Here is a 13375-nt window from a genome sequence, read left to right as displayed (position 1 = left end):
CAATCAGAATCACAATAACCCTCAATAACATGACCATTATTCCTAAATAACAACCCCTTTCTTGGAGCACTCTTCAAGTGATATAGGTTATCTCGGGGGAGAAGGTTGTATATGTAAAATGGGCTTCAGATTAGGCTCGTTCTGCTCAAGGTCGCAGGCTGAGAAAGAACGAGGTCTTCGAAATAGAAGGGATTTCGAAGATATTCGGACTCTGAACTATAAGATATCTCCTTGGAGGATGCTGCAGTAAAATTTGGTTGACCCCTCCTCTATGAAAGGAGAGGCCTTATATATTCTTATCCCCTAACCTCTAACCACACTATTTCGAGTGGTTAGAGGATCGTGAGATTGCGAAACCGACATAGCGACGGTTAAATCGATGTGAAGACAGTTATTCTGCACGAAGGCGGTGCCAACCAAATAAAGGTCGTACAGGCCGAATTCAGGTTCAGCCCATATTTCATGAGGTTTTACGAGGCCTTGCAGGATCTGATTTGAGATAAGTCACGGGCTTTTATTGTTTATTTCGGGTTAGCCTTTCTTAGGGGTTCAAATCCTGGTCGTGTTTATGGCTCGTCAATGGTTTTTATAAGAATTTAGAATAGAGAAATGATTGAATGAAATATTGTGATTTTCATTAACCTCAAATAGTTACAGTATAAGTCTATATATAGACTTTTACCTCTTATACAAGCAAGCAATAGCGCTGCACTAACTGTCATAACATAATATTGTTATAAGTAAGATGAAAGCCTAATTTACAACTCTAGATACATTGAATCTAATAGCCCCCACCCCCCCCCCCCCCTCAAGCGAAAGGGTAGCATAAAAATTGTAGTCTTGGAGAAGGCAATCCCTTGGTGAAGAGATCGGCAAGTTGATCCTTTGAGCAAATAAACCGCACCATGAGTTCTTTCGAAGCAACCCATTCACGCACAAAGTGAAAATCAATCTCAATGTGCTTTGTTCTTGCATGAAAAATCGGGTTTGAGGTGAGAAAAGTGGCACCCAAATTGTCACACCAAAGGCTCGATCTGGTAAGAAGAGGGACATGAAGTTCACGCAAAAGTTGTTGGATCCAAATGAGCTCTATTATTAGATCCCGAAGTCGGAATGCATCGACTGGATGCTTTTGACTTTAAGTACATAGCCATATCATTAGCTCCCGAAGTCGAAATGCATCGACTGGATGCTTTCGACTTAAGTAACTTTAGTCAGCAAGAATTAAAACTTTGAAAAGTATAAACAAATAAGAAATAACAAAACTTCAATTCTATAACCCCCGAGTTTGTTACGCGTGTTAATATATTGGGCATCTATTAATTTAACAATGTAAATTCATCAGGTAACATTTCGCAATACCAACCAGCTTCTTCAAAATTTTATTTCAAATGTGACAATTGATTTCTAACATAGACTAAATAGAGTTGAAAGCCATTTTTCCAAAATTTAACAAAATAATTTATCATAGTTAATACCATATGCTAAGATCTCAGTTGTAATATTGATCCTAGGAATAATATTATCCAGCAAGATTTCAGCCCAGAGTCACCCTTTGTGCAGCTGTTTCTACAAATGTTAAGGTATTGTTTTGGTACTTGCTTATTTTTTTTTAGAAGTATATATCTGAAATTTCAATTGTTCAGTAAGTTCACATTGTAGAATGAACTTTCTTAGAATCGCAATATCGAGTATGAATAATTGATTAAGTTTATACTTCAGATTAGCAACTGAAAATTAGTGCTCCTTTCCCCCTAACTATTCAAATTATAAACATACGTTATTAACATAAGTTACTTCTTATCTATGTTGCATGGATACGGATACGGTGATATGGTGATTTAAAAAAATCATGGATACGATACGTTTATTATATTTTTTTTATTATTTTAATTATAATATTAATTTAACACTTGTATAGTTTTATATATAAATTAATTATCAAAAATCATGGAGATGAGATGATGTTATAACAAAGAGTACAAGGGTAAATAGAAAATTGAACAAGTTTTGAAGGGTAAATAGAAAATTAACCCTATATATATTTTAGAAGTTGGTCTATGCGCAGTGCATGGGTCTACTGCTCTGGCGCTAGTTCATGATGCACGACAGCACTAGTCTACGGGTGGTTTGGCGTATCCAGACATAGAACGTTCTATCCCTACGTGTCAACGCGTAGCGAAGACCGTATCAAGAGGTTTGGGACACTCCAGCTCATCTGACACGCCAGCTGGCGAACCTGATACGTATCGTGGCCGTGTTAGAGAAGTGTCAATGTCTGATACGTATCGGACACGGTACGATGACCATCCAGGAGTATCAGGGTAGCATAGCTTCCTATACATAGCATACGTGTTAAGATAGGCATCAGCACCTAAAATTTGTTTTTTGGCAAATAACAAATTTTGCTTGGTGCTAGTATATGAAATGAGTAATAAAAAAGGAAAAATTGTGAAAATGCCACTCCAAAACCTTGAAATTGGGAGAATGCCACCTCAAACTTGGAAATTGAGAAAATGCCATTCTAAACTTGATTAATTTGTGAAAATGTCATTTATACGTTATTCTTATACTATTTTGATATTCATATTTCTATATTTTCAATTACACCCTTTATATAATTAATTTATTTTGCCACTGCATGCCTCCAGTTCAAAAACGTCTCTTCTTCTAATCTCCTTTGTGTGATATTTTGCCACTGGAAATCCGTGGATAATCTCCACTTAAATTCAAAAAAATTATGACTCACAGAACCATAAACAAAGAACAGCTTTAACAGATAAGGGAGAGAAACGATATGTGAAACAGTTGGTAGAGAAAGAAGAAACCTTTATTTTTGTTGTTCCGTTTATTTCTATTTTTTTGTTCCATTTAGGTGGGTAATGGCCTAATGGGGCAAGCCGCAGGCGAAAGCAATTAAGAGATTAAGCTTGTATATATGGCTAAACTAAATTGTGATCCCAAAGATCTTTGATATATGTCCTATATATGATTTTTAGCCCTTTGACATCTGTACCTAATAATCCCAGAAACAATTTGATCAGAATTAATTAAATTTCATTTTATCAAGATTCTAACCAATTAGGGGAGATTGCGTTGCTTATTTGAGAAAACTCAGTTCACATTGAACCGCCTTCTCCCTGGAGGCCACGTCAGATGAAACATTTAATCTTATAGCAAGGAAGCTAGGGAAGGAAGAAAAATAGAAAACGGCGGAGAGAGTGTCAAATGTCTTCGCCTGTGCGGGGAAAAAAGGAGAAGGGGATCGAGAGCGTGTCACAGCTCACAGGCGAAGGAGATTAGAGTTCGTTTTTTTTTATTTTTGATTAAGGGTATTTTAGGCATTAAAAAGAATAATAACGTATAAATGACATTTTCATGAATTAATCAAGTTTAGGATGGCATTTTCTCAATTTTCAAGTTTGGAGTGGCATTCTCCCAATTTCAAGGTTTTGGAATGGCATTTTCACAATTTTCCCTAGATCAGATATGTAGATATTGCGGTGCAATTTATTGTCTTGTAGAAAGAAACATTAAAATATCGATTAAAAATCAACAATATAATATATGTTGTAGAGAATGAAGAGTTATGATACCTTCTAAAAGAACCTCCATTGTTCTTACAAAAATTGTTAGAACCCTCCAAAAATCACACTTCAACTCATTTCAAAGAAAACATTCGAGCGTACAATTTCATCTTTGCTTTCACATCAATTGGAGTTAATATAGATAACAAAATAAATGATGGACGTGGACCATATATTTTTAGAGTTTTAGATCAAAATTATCATCGAATTGGATTGTTAGTTCCATCTGAAGGATGCAAACCAGCTTATGCACAATTATATATCTATGACACATCAAATAAAATAAAAAATAGGTTATATAATTTCCAAAATGAGGACAAATCTCACAAATTGCATCCAGAAATTGTTTCAGGTCTAATGGCAATATTGTTGAACGAAAATAATGTCATTGCCCAACGTTTTCGAATGTTTAAATTAAGACAGATTTATCGAGTCTTAATGCAAAAATTCAGTCTTAAGTTAACAAGTACTCGATCAGGCAAATTTTCGCAATATTGTATGCCACAAGCAAATGAAGTTGTCGGCTTGATAGTAGGAGATATTAATGTAAAGGAGAACTATTGTGATGTCATTGTTGACCATAAAAAAATGGATTGTAGCGCATACATGCTAACCATCCAAGTTACATGGCATTACAATATTCCTTTTCGTGTATGATGAAGATGGCTATCATTCAAAAATATAATATGTTCAATCATCTGTTGGGCACTCAAAAATAACACAAAAATATGTTACGATTGTTGAATTTTATGCGTATCGATTCCATCCCCGTATTGGAGATCATGCTCTAACAATTTTCAAATCTAGTCGCTTATTCCAACAATTACTTATCAATGCATACCTCTCTATTGAATTAGATAGACTATCCTACATACAAAAAAATCAAGAACTTTTCAAAAATTAAAATTTCAACAATATTGAAAATGCTGTCAAAGAGGGACATAAAATTGGTAAACACGTAGGTAAAAGAATAATTCTTCCAGATGCAATGGCAATTTGTCAATTTGAAAATATATGTGAAGCCCTTGATATATGCTTCAAAATTATCATGATGCAATGACAATTTGTCAAGAATTAGGAATGCCTGATCTGTTTATTACATTTACTTGCAATCCTCAATGGAAAGAGATATACGAAATGTTACTTCCTGATCAGAAACCAGATGATATACCCGATATCATTGCACATGTATTTAAGATAAAATTAAACAGATTATTACACGACATTAGAGATAATAAGCATTTCGGCTACACCATTGCATGTAAGTATTGTTCCTACATTTTATATGTTTATCCATCAATTAATAACTACATTAACTTCTTCTAGATTATATTTTAAGGAAGCGTCTAATTGTCCACACAAAAATTGTTATTTGACTTGTGCGAATCCTGTAAAATTTTATATTCAATGATGTAAACTTATATAACTAATCTTATAGAAAATTAACTTTAAAATTCTAACATCCAGTGGAATCACTTTGTGTACTTGCAACTTGCACAACTTGCCAAACTAACTGTACTTGATGCGGGACCACTTGATGTACTTCTCTAACTTACAGTTAATGACAGTTTTAAAACTTCAAGAACATTTTAAAATTGAACCACTTCTCAAACTAGCAGTCTTTTCAAAATAATCTCGAGAATTATACAAAATTAATTTTTTTTGAATCAAATTTTCTTTTTCAAAATTAAAATTAATTTTAATTTTTTTCTTCAATTATTAATATTTATATATGCATCTATATCCTATAAATTAACACTACACATACTGTAAAACATATAGATGCAAACTAAAGAACTTCAATACTGTAAAATTTTCAAATGTAAACTATAAAACTATAAATCTGAAACCTAAAACACTATAAAACTGAGATAAACAAACTGCAAAATTAAATACTATAAATTTAAAAGATGTAAACAGTAAAACTAACAGATGTAAACTATAGATCATCAATATATCAAATATTCACAACCATATTGTTAAACATTAGTAACTATTCACAAGATGAATACTGTAAAATTAACATGGTGAATACTATAAAATGACAAGATCAATATTCCATATCGCCTCTCTATCATCTCTTTCCTCCATATTTTCACAAGATAAATACTGTAAAATCACATGATGAATAATGTAAAATTAACGGGGTGAATACTGTAAAATGACATGATCAATACTCAATATCTCACTGCTTTCATCTCTCATCCATATCGTCTCTCTTAGATCGTCTCCTCATATCTCCTCCATATCGAAATTCAACAGAAATAAAGAAATAATTACGAGATCCGTTACTGCATCAAATCAAAAAACAAATTAAAATAAAAGTTTAAATAAATGTTCAAAACAATGTTAGATCTGTTACTACATCAAATCAAACAACAAATTCAACATAAATAAAGAAATAACTCACTAGAGTTAAATTTTGTCTTGTCTTTCAACCCTGACAACTTCTATCCGATTGACGGTAAGGAGGGTGGTGCGATGGCACCGCCTCTGTTGCAACGAGAGGAGAGTCAGGATTGAGATCGGCGGTTGGGACGATAGTAATGGAAATTGAAAGAGGAATAGAAGTCGGAGGAGGTGACGGGGGACAGGCGGGAAGAACAGTGGCGGAGGGAGCAACGTAGATGAGAGACTCATCCCGTCGATGTCGGATTGAGAGGAGAGGTGAAGGGGGACTGCCATTTTTTGATTGAGAGAATAAAGAGGGAGAGATCTGAGATGCTTAACCATTAGAGTTTGGTAATTGTTAGAAAGTGAATAAAGCTGTGGACAAAGCGTGGACAAATCCTTGTGGACCATAACCTTTTCTCATATTTTAACAACCCTTAATTAATCAACAGATGTGTACACCATTGGGAAGAATGTACAAATTGCCATTCATTTTCAAACCAACAAACAAAATACCCCACTTCATAAATTATTAACAAAATGCCCTTGTGGGCTCCACTTTCTTGTTCCTTTCCTCTCCCTCTCACTTCTTCCCATTTACTCTCCATCATTTTTATTTAAAATGGAGGGTTATGCAATATACCAACAAATATAAAACACATTTCCTTGTTGCAAAATATGTTATGTTTTATTTAAGAAACCAATCTCCTTATGCAATTTTTTATTTCAAATGAAGGATTGTACAACAGACCATAAAATATAAAACACATCAAGATTGGTTTCTTATTTGATGTTGGCGATTAAACTGCTTTCAATGTAAATATTGTAGTAAAATTATTTATTATTATGTTATTAATATTTTCTACTAGATCCATGAAGTCTGTAGCGAATATTATTTTCTTAATTTTTTGTACTTTATCCATAAAGTTTGTAGGTTGTAGCAGATATGCATTATTTTATTTTTTTTGTTATTGATTAAATTGCACTGAGATTGTTTCATGATGTGTTAAATTAGCTCCATGACATGAATTAAAATGAATAACAACCTCATACATTCTTTGTACAAAATTTAAAATGTGCAGTAGGAAAAAAAATTCATATCTGCATGATCTTGAGAAGTTCCATAACAGAAGCTGTTAAGAGTTATGCATTAGCATAGTGCATTATAGCACCTCAAATCCAAAAAATTTCACATCAATTACTAGTATAGCTAATGGCTTACTTCAAAAATGAGGAAAACACAAACGACAGCACAACATGTTATATAACTTAAGAATAAAATTCAAGAAAAAGATTTAACAATACTTCAACCAAAGTTTTATCATCCTTGTGAATTGAACCTATTACAAAAATTCCAGATTTAGCATGATCTTGCTTTCAACTATAGATGAGGTCTCAAGTAGTGGTACCTACATATCATATAATTTTGTTAGAAAGAATAGTTGATATTTGATACAAATGCAAATGCAAAATACATGTTACCTCTAGTTTTGCAAAGTTGCGAACATCCTTTTTAATAATGGCCAAGCTCACTGCAATGCGAACATTTATGCTTTGTTGCAGTAGTTGTTTCTCTCACGTCCATCGAATTACGTATGTGAGTTGACTTCTTACGACCTTTTTTATTCCTAAGCGTAGGAGGGAGTACAATCGGTCCTTTAAGAAAAGCAAGCTAAGAAAATTAATTCAAACTATAAATCAAGAAAGGAGATAAAAATAGTACCTCTAACTTGTCTCACCTAATTTGGTGAGTTCTCTAACAAATTGTTCAGAATTTCAGTTGGTACTGATTTAGTGCCCGACAAAAGCTTATCATCTGCAAAGAATATATTAAAACTAAGACTATTATCATGCTTGTCAATTATTAATCTTAGGTCAGTTAAAAAAAATTAAAACTAGGAATAAGAAATTATCAAATTAAGGCTACGATATATTAAATATCAGAAAAAAAAAACTGATGCTTAAGAGTATAATTGGAATCTTTCTTAAATAGTTGACCTAGAAGGATACTAACAAAACATGACAGTGATACAATAGCAAATTAAGGAATTATATTTTTAAAATTAAAAGGTAGACAAAAGCATTATCAATTTGAGAAGAATTGAAGGTGGATAAAACACGCTTCTCGATTCAGTGACTTGTGACATTATCAATTTAGGAAGAATTACAATATATGGTCTTTGCAAGGCTGAGAGGTATCAACAGTTATCTATTTTCACGAAGGAAATGATTGAGAAAGGCTTTGAACCTGACAAGGGAACTTATAGCTCTCCGATGAATGGTCTATGTAAAGATGGCATAACACAAAATTTAGGTAACTTTTAGCATATTTACAAAAATAAACAAAAAAAAGTTATCAAATACAAAGAAAATTTTCAAATCGTCACCTTAAAAGTCTAAAATTCCTTCATCTCTAATTCACAAAAATGGAAGCAATTTCTAATGCCATGGCATAGGAGAGAGATATATATATGCTAACTAGTAGAGTTGTTTGATCTGAATTTCTAGGGTAACATGTAATTTTCGATTTTGAAAATTCAGACAATGAAAAAGAGACTTACATGGGCAACGCGGAGGAGAGAGATTCAAGAGTCAAAGAAGAGACAGCACATGAGCGGAGGAGATTTGGTAGAGGGGTTGACACAGAGAAGCAAGAAGGACGAACTAGAAAGAAAAATAGAAGCAGCGATGGAATGGAGGAAGAGGCGATTGAACTGACAGAGAAAAAAAAATGACATGATGGAAGGGAAGAGGCGCCAAAATGAATGGGAGTAAACATGGGAGAGGAGAACGGGAGAGGAAAGAGAGGAGAAAGTGGAGCCCACAAGGGCATTTTGTTAATAATTTATGAAGATGGATATTTTGTTTGTTGGTTTGAAAATGAAGGGCAATTTGTACATTGTCCCACACCATTGAGTTCCAAAAAAGAGGTCTTCCTCATGTTCATATGATAATTTGGTTAGCATATTACAATAAGTTGAAAACAACACAAGCATTAGTCGGTTTATATCTGCTGGAATGCCTAATCCAACAAAAGATCGAAGTGGATATGATGCAGTCACCAGGTTTATGATACATAGTCCATGCAGTGGCAGCGTATCGCAAACTGGCTGCATAAAAAATGGATTATGCACTAAAAATTTTCCTAAATCATACAATGAAAAAACCACCATAACTAATGACGAAATAGTTAATTACAAAAGACGTAAAACATATTAGTATATCGAAAGAAATGGAGTCAAACTAGACAATTGATTTGTTGTCCCTCATGACATTGATTTAATACTTAGATATCAAGCTCATATAAATGTTGAAAAATGTTATACGTCAAAACTTATCAAGTAACTGTTTCAATACATTTGTAAAGGAAATGATAGAGCTATTGCAGAATTAAGCAACTCACCAAAGTCAACAACAAATCAATGAAATCAACCTCAAGAGGTGAACGAAATAAAAATATATTTAGACTGTAGATACATAACACCACATGAAGCTGTATGGAGACTATTTCAATATGGCATTCATTGCAATATTCCAAGCATAGAAAGATTACATATCCACTTACCAAAAATGAACAATGTCATATTCAAAGATAATCATGATATAGAAAGCATGATTGAGTCTAGTCAATTAGATAGAACAATGTTGACTGAATAGATGGAACTAAACAAAAGAGATTAGTTTATGCATATCGATCGATTGTCACAAATGTCGTATTATCTTGCCATATAGAGACACTACTAGAGTGCTCCAAACACAATCAGTTGAAGTATTGTATTAGGGTTATAAATGTCATATTATCTTGCAATCTAGAGACACTCTTAGAGTACTCCAAACACCTTAAATAGGAGTGTTGTATTAGGGTTGTACATGCCCTATTAACTGGCCATATAGAGAGACTACTATAGCGCTCCAAACACCTTCAATTGGAGTGTTGTATTAGGATTGTAAATACCCTATTATCTTGCAATCTCAAGACACTACTAGAGTGCACAAAACACCTTCAATTGGAGTGTTGTTTTAGGGTTGTTGATTCCCTATCATCTTGCCATAGAGGGACACTACAAGGGTGCTCCAAACACCTTTAATTGGATTGTTGTATTACGGTTGTAAATGCCCTATTATCTTGCCATCTGGATACACTACTAGAGTGCTCCAAACACCTTCAATTTGAGTGTTGTATTATGGTTGTATATACCATATTATCTTGCCATCTTGAGATACTTGCATTGTGCTCCAAACACCTTCAATTGGAGTGTCGTATTAGGGATGTAAATGCCCTATTATCTTGCCATAGAGGGACACTACTAGGGTGCACCAAATACCTTCAATTGGAGTGTTGTATTAGGGTGGTAGATGCCCTATTATCTTGCAATCTGGAGACACTACCAGAGGGTACCATACACCTTCAATTGGAGTATTGTTTTAGGGTTGTGTAAATGCCCCCATTATCTTGCCATCTGCAGACACTACCAGTGAGCTCCAAACTCCTTCAATTGGAGTGTTTTATTAGGTTTGTAAATGTCCCATTATCTTGCCATATGGGGACACTACTAGAGTGCTCCAAACACCTTCAATTGGAGTGTTGTGTTATGATTGTAAATACCATATTAGCTTGCCATATAGAGAGACTATTAGAGTGCTCCAAACACCTTTAATTGGAGTGTTGTTGTATTAGGGTTGTAAATGACCTATTATCTTGCCTTCTAGGGACACTACAAGAGTGCTCCAAACACTTTCAATTAGAGTGTTGTATTAGTGTTGTAAATCCCTATTATCTGGAGACACTACTTTCGTGCTACAAACACCTTCAATGTGAGTGTTGTAAAACGGTTGTTGATACCCTATTATCTTGCAATCTAGAGACACTACTAGAGTGCTCCAAACACCATCAATTGGATGTATTAGGGTTGTAAATACCTTTTTATCTTGTCATATAGAGATACTATTAGAGTTCTTCAATCATCTTCAATGAAAGTGTTGTATTAAGGTTATAAATGCGGTATTATCTTACCATAGAGGGCACTACTAGGGTGCTCCAAACACCTTCAACTGAAGTGTTGTATTAGGGTTGTAAATTACTTATTATTATCTTGTCATCTGGAGACACTACTAGAGTTCTCAAAACACCTTCAATTGGAGCGTTGTATTACGGTTGTAAATGCCTTATTATCTTGCCATAGAGAGACACTACTACGCTGTTCCAAACACCTTCAATTGATGTGTTGTATAAGGGTTATAAATACCATATTATCTTGCCATATAGAGACACTACTAGAGTGCTCTAAACACCTTCGATTGGAGTATTGTATTAGGGTTATAAATGTCCTATTATCTTGTCATATAGAGACACTTTTAGAGTGCTCCAAACACCTTGAATTGGAGTGTTGTATTATGGTTGTAAATACCCATTTATCAAGCCATATAGAGATGCTACTAGAGTGCTCCAAACACCTTCAATTGGAGTGTTGTATTAGGGTTGTAGATGCCCTATTATCTTGCACTTTAGAGACACTACCAGGGCGCTCCAAACACCTTCAATTAGAGTGTTGTATTAGGGTTGTAAATCCCTAATATCTTGCGATCTGGAGATACTATTAGCGTGCCTCAAACACCTTCAATTAGAGTGTTGTAATAGGGTTGTTTATGCCCTATTATCTTGCAATCTAGAAACACTACTAGAGTGCTCAAAACACCATCAATTGGAGTGTTGTATTAGGGTTGTAAATGTCATATTATCCTTCCATAGAGGGACACTACTGGGGTGCTCCAAACACCTTCAATTGGTGTGTTGTATAAGGGTTATAAATACCCTATTTTCTTTCTATAAAGAGACACTATTAGAGTTCCCCGAACACCTTCAATTTGAGTGTAGTATAAGGGTTGTAAATGCCCTAATACCTTACCATAGAGGGAAACTACTAGGGTGCTCCAAACACCTTCAATTGGAGTGTTGTATTAGGGTTGTAAATGCCCTATTATCTGGTATTCTGGCGACACTGCTATAGTACTCCAAAGACCTTCAATTGGAGTGTTGTATTTAGGTTGTAAATGCCCTATTATCTTGTCATCTGGAGACACTACTAGATTGCTCCAGACACCTTCAATTGGAGTCTTGTATTAAAGTTGTATATGCCATATGATCTTGCCATATATGGACACTACTAAGGTACTCCGAACACCTTCAATTGCAGTATTGTGTTAGGGTTGTAAATGCCCTCATTATCTTGTCATCTGGATACACTAATAGAGATCTCCAAGCACCTTCAATTGGAGTGTTCTATTAGGGTTGTTAATGCCATATTATCTTGCCATCTATAGACCCTACTTCATTGCTGCAAACACGTTCAATTGGAGTGTCGTATTAAGGTAGTGAATGCCATGTTATCATGCCATAGAGAGACACTACTATGGTGCTCCGAACACCTTCAATTAGAGTGTTGTTTTAGGGTTATAAATACCCTATTATATTGCCATATAGAGACATTATTAGAGTTCTCCAAACACCTTCATTTGGAGTGTTGTATTAAGGATGTAAATGCCATATTATCTTGTCATATATAGACACTACTAGAGTTCTCCAAACACCTTCAATTGGAGTGTTGTATTAGGGATGTAAATACCATATTGTCTTGTCTAATAAAGACACAATTAGATTTCTTCTAACAACTTGAATTGGAGTGTTGTATTAGGGTTGCAAATGTCTTATTATATTGTCATATAGAGACACTATTAGAGTTCCCCAAACGCATTCAATTGAAGTGTAGTATAAGGGTTGTAAATGCCCTATTATTTTTCCATTAAGGGACACTATTAGGGTGCTCAAAACACCTTCAATTGCAGTGTTGTATTAAGGTTGTAAATGCCCTACTATATTGCAATCTGGAGGCACTACCACTGTGCTCAAAACTTCAATTGGGGGTGTTGTATTAAGGTTGTATATGCCCCATTTTCTTGCTATCTGGAGACACTATTAGAGTGCTCTTAACTCCTTCAATTGGAGTGTTGTATTAGATTTTGTAAGTGCCCCATTATCTTGCCATCTGGAGACACTACTAGAGTGCTCCAAACACCTTCAATTGGAGTGTTATATTAGGGTTGTAAATGCCCCAATTATCTTGCCAAATATAGATACTACTAGAGTGCTCCAAACACATTCAAGTGGAGTGTTTTATTAGGTTTGTAAATCCCTATAATCTTGCCATCTCGAGACACTACTAGATTGCTCCAAACACCTTCATTAGGAGTGTTGTATTAGGGTTGTAAATGCCCTATTATCTTCCCAAATATAGACACTTTTAGAGTGATCTAAACACCTTCGGTTGGAGTGTTGTTTTAGGGTTGTAAATACCCTATTATCTTGTCATATAGAGACACTACTAGAGTGCTCCAAACAC

At 34.5% G+C, this 13375-nt stretch overlaps 1 pseudogene; it reads left to right on the top strand.

The window, feature by feature from the left end:
* Positions 1 to 1113: 1113 nt before the first annotated feature.
* LOC144568637 (uncharacterized) lies at positions 1114 to 6214 on the top strand (annotated as a pseudogene).
* The last annotated feature ends 7161 nt before the right edge of the window (positions 6215 to 13375 follow it).

The sequence above is a fragment of the Carex rostrata genome, chromosome 17 (assembly GCF_964058835.1).
Source record: "Carex rostrata chromosome 17, lpCarRost1.2, whole genome shotgun sequence".
Lineage (NCBI taxonomy): Eukaryota > Viridiplantae > Streptophyta > Magnoliopsida > Poales > Cyperaceae > Carex > Carex rostrata.
This window is presented reverse-complemented; position numbering and strand designations above follow the sequence as displayed.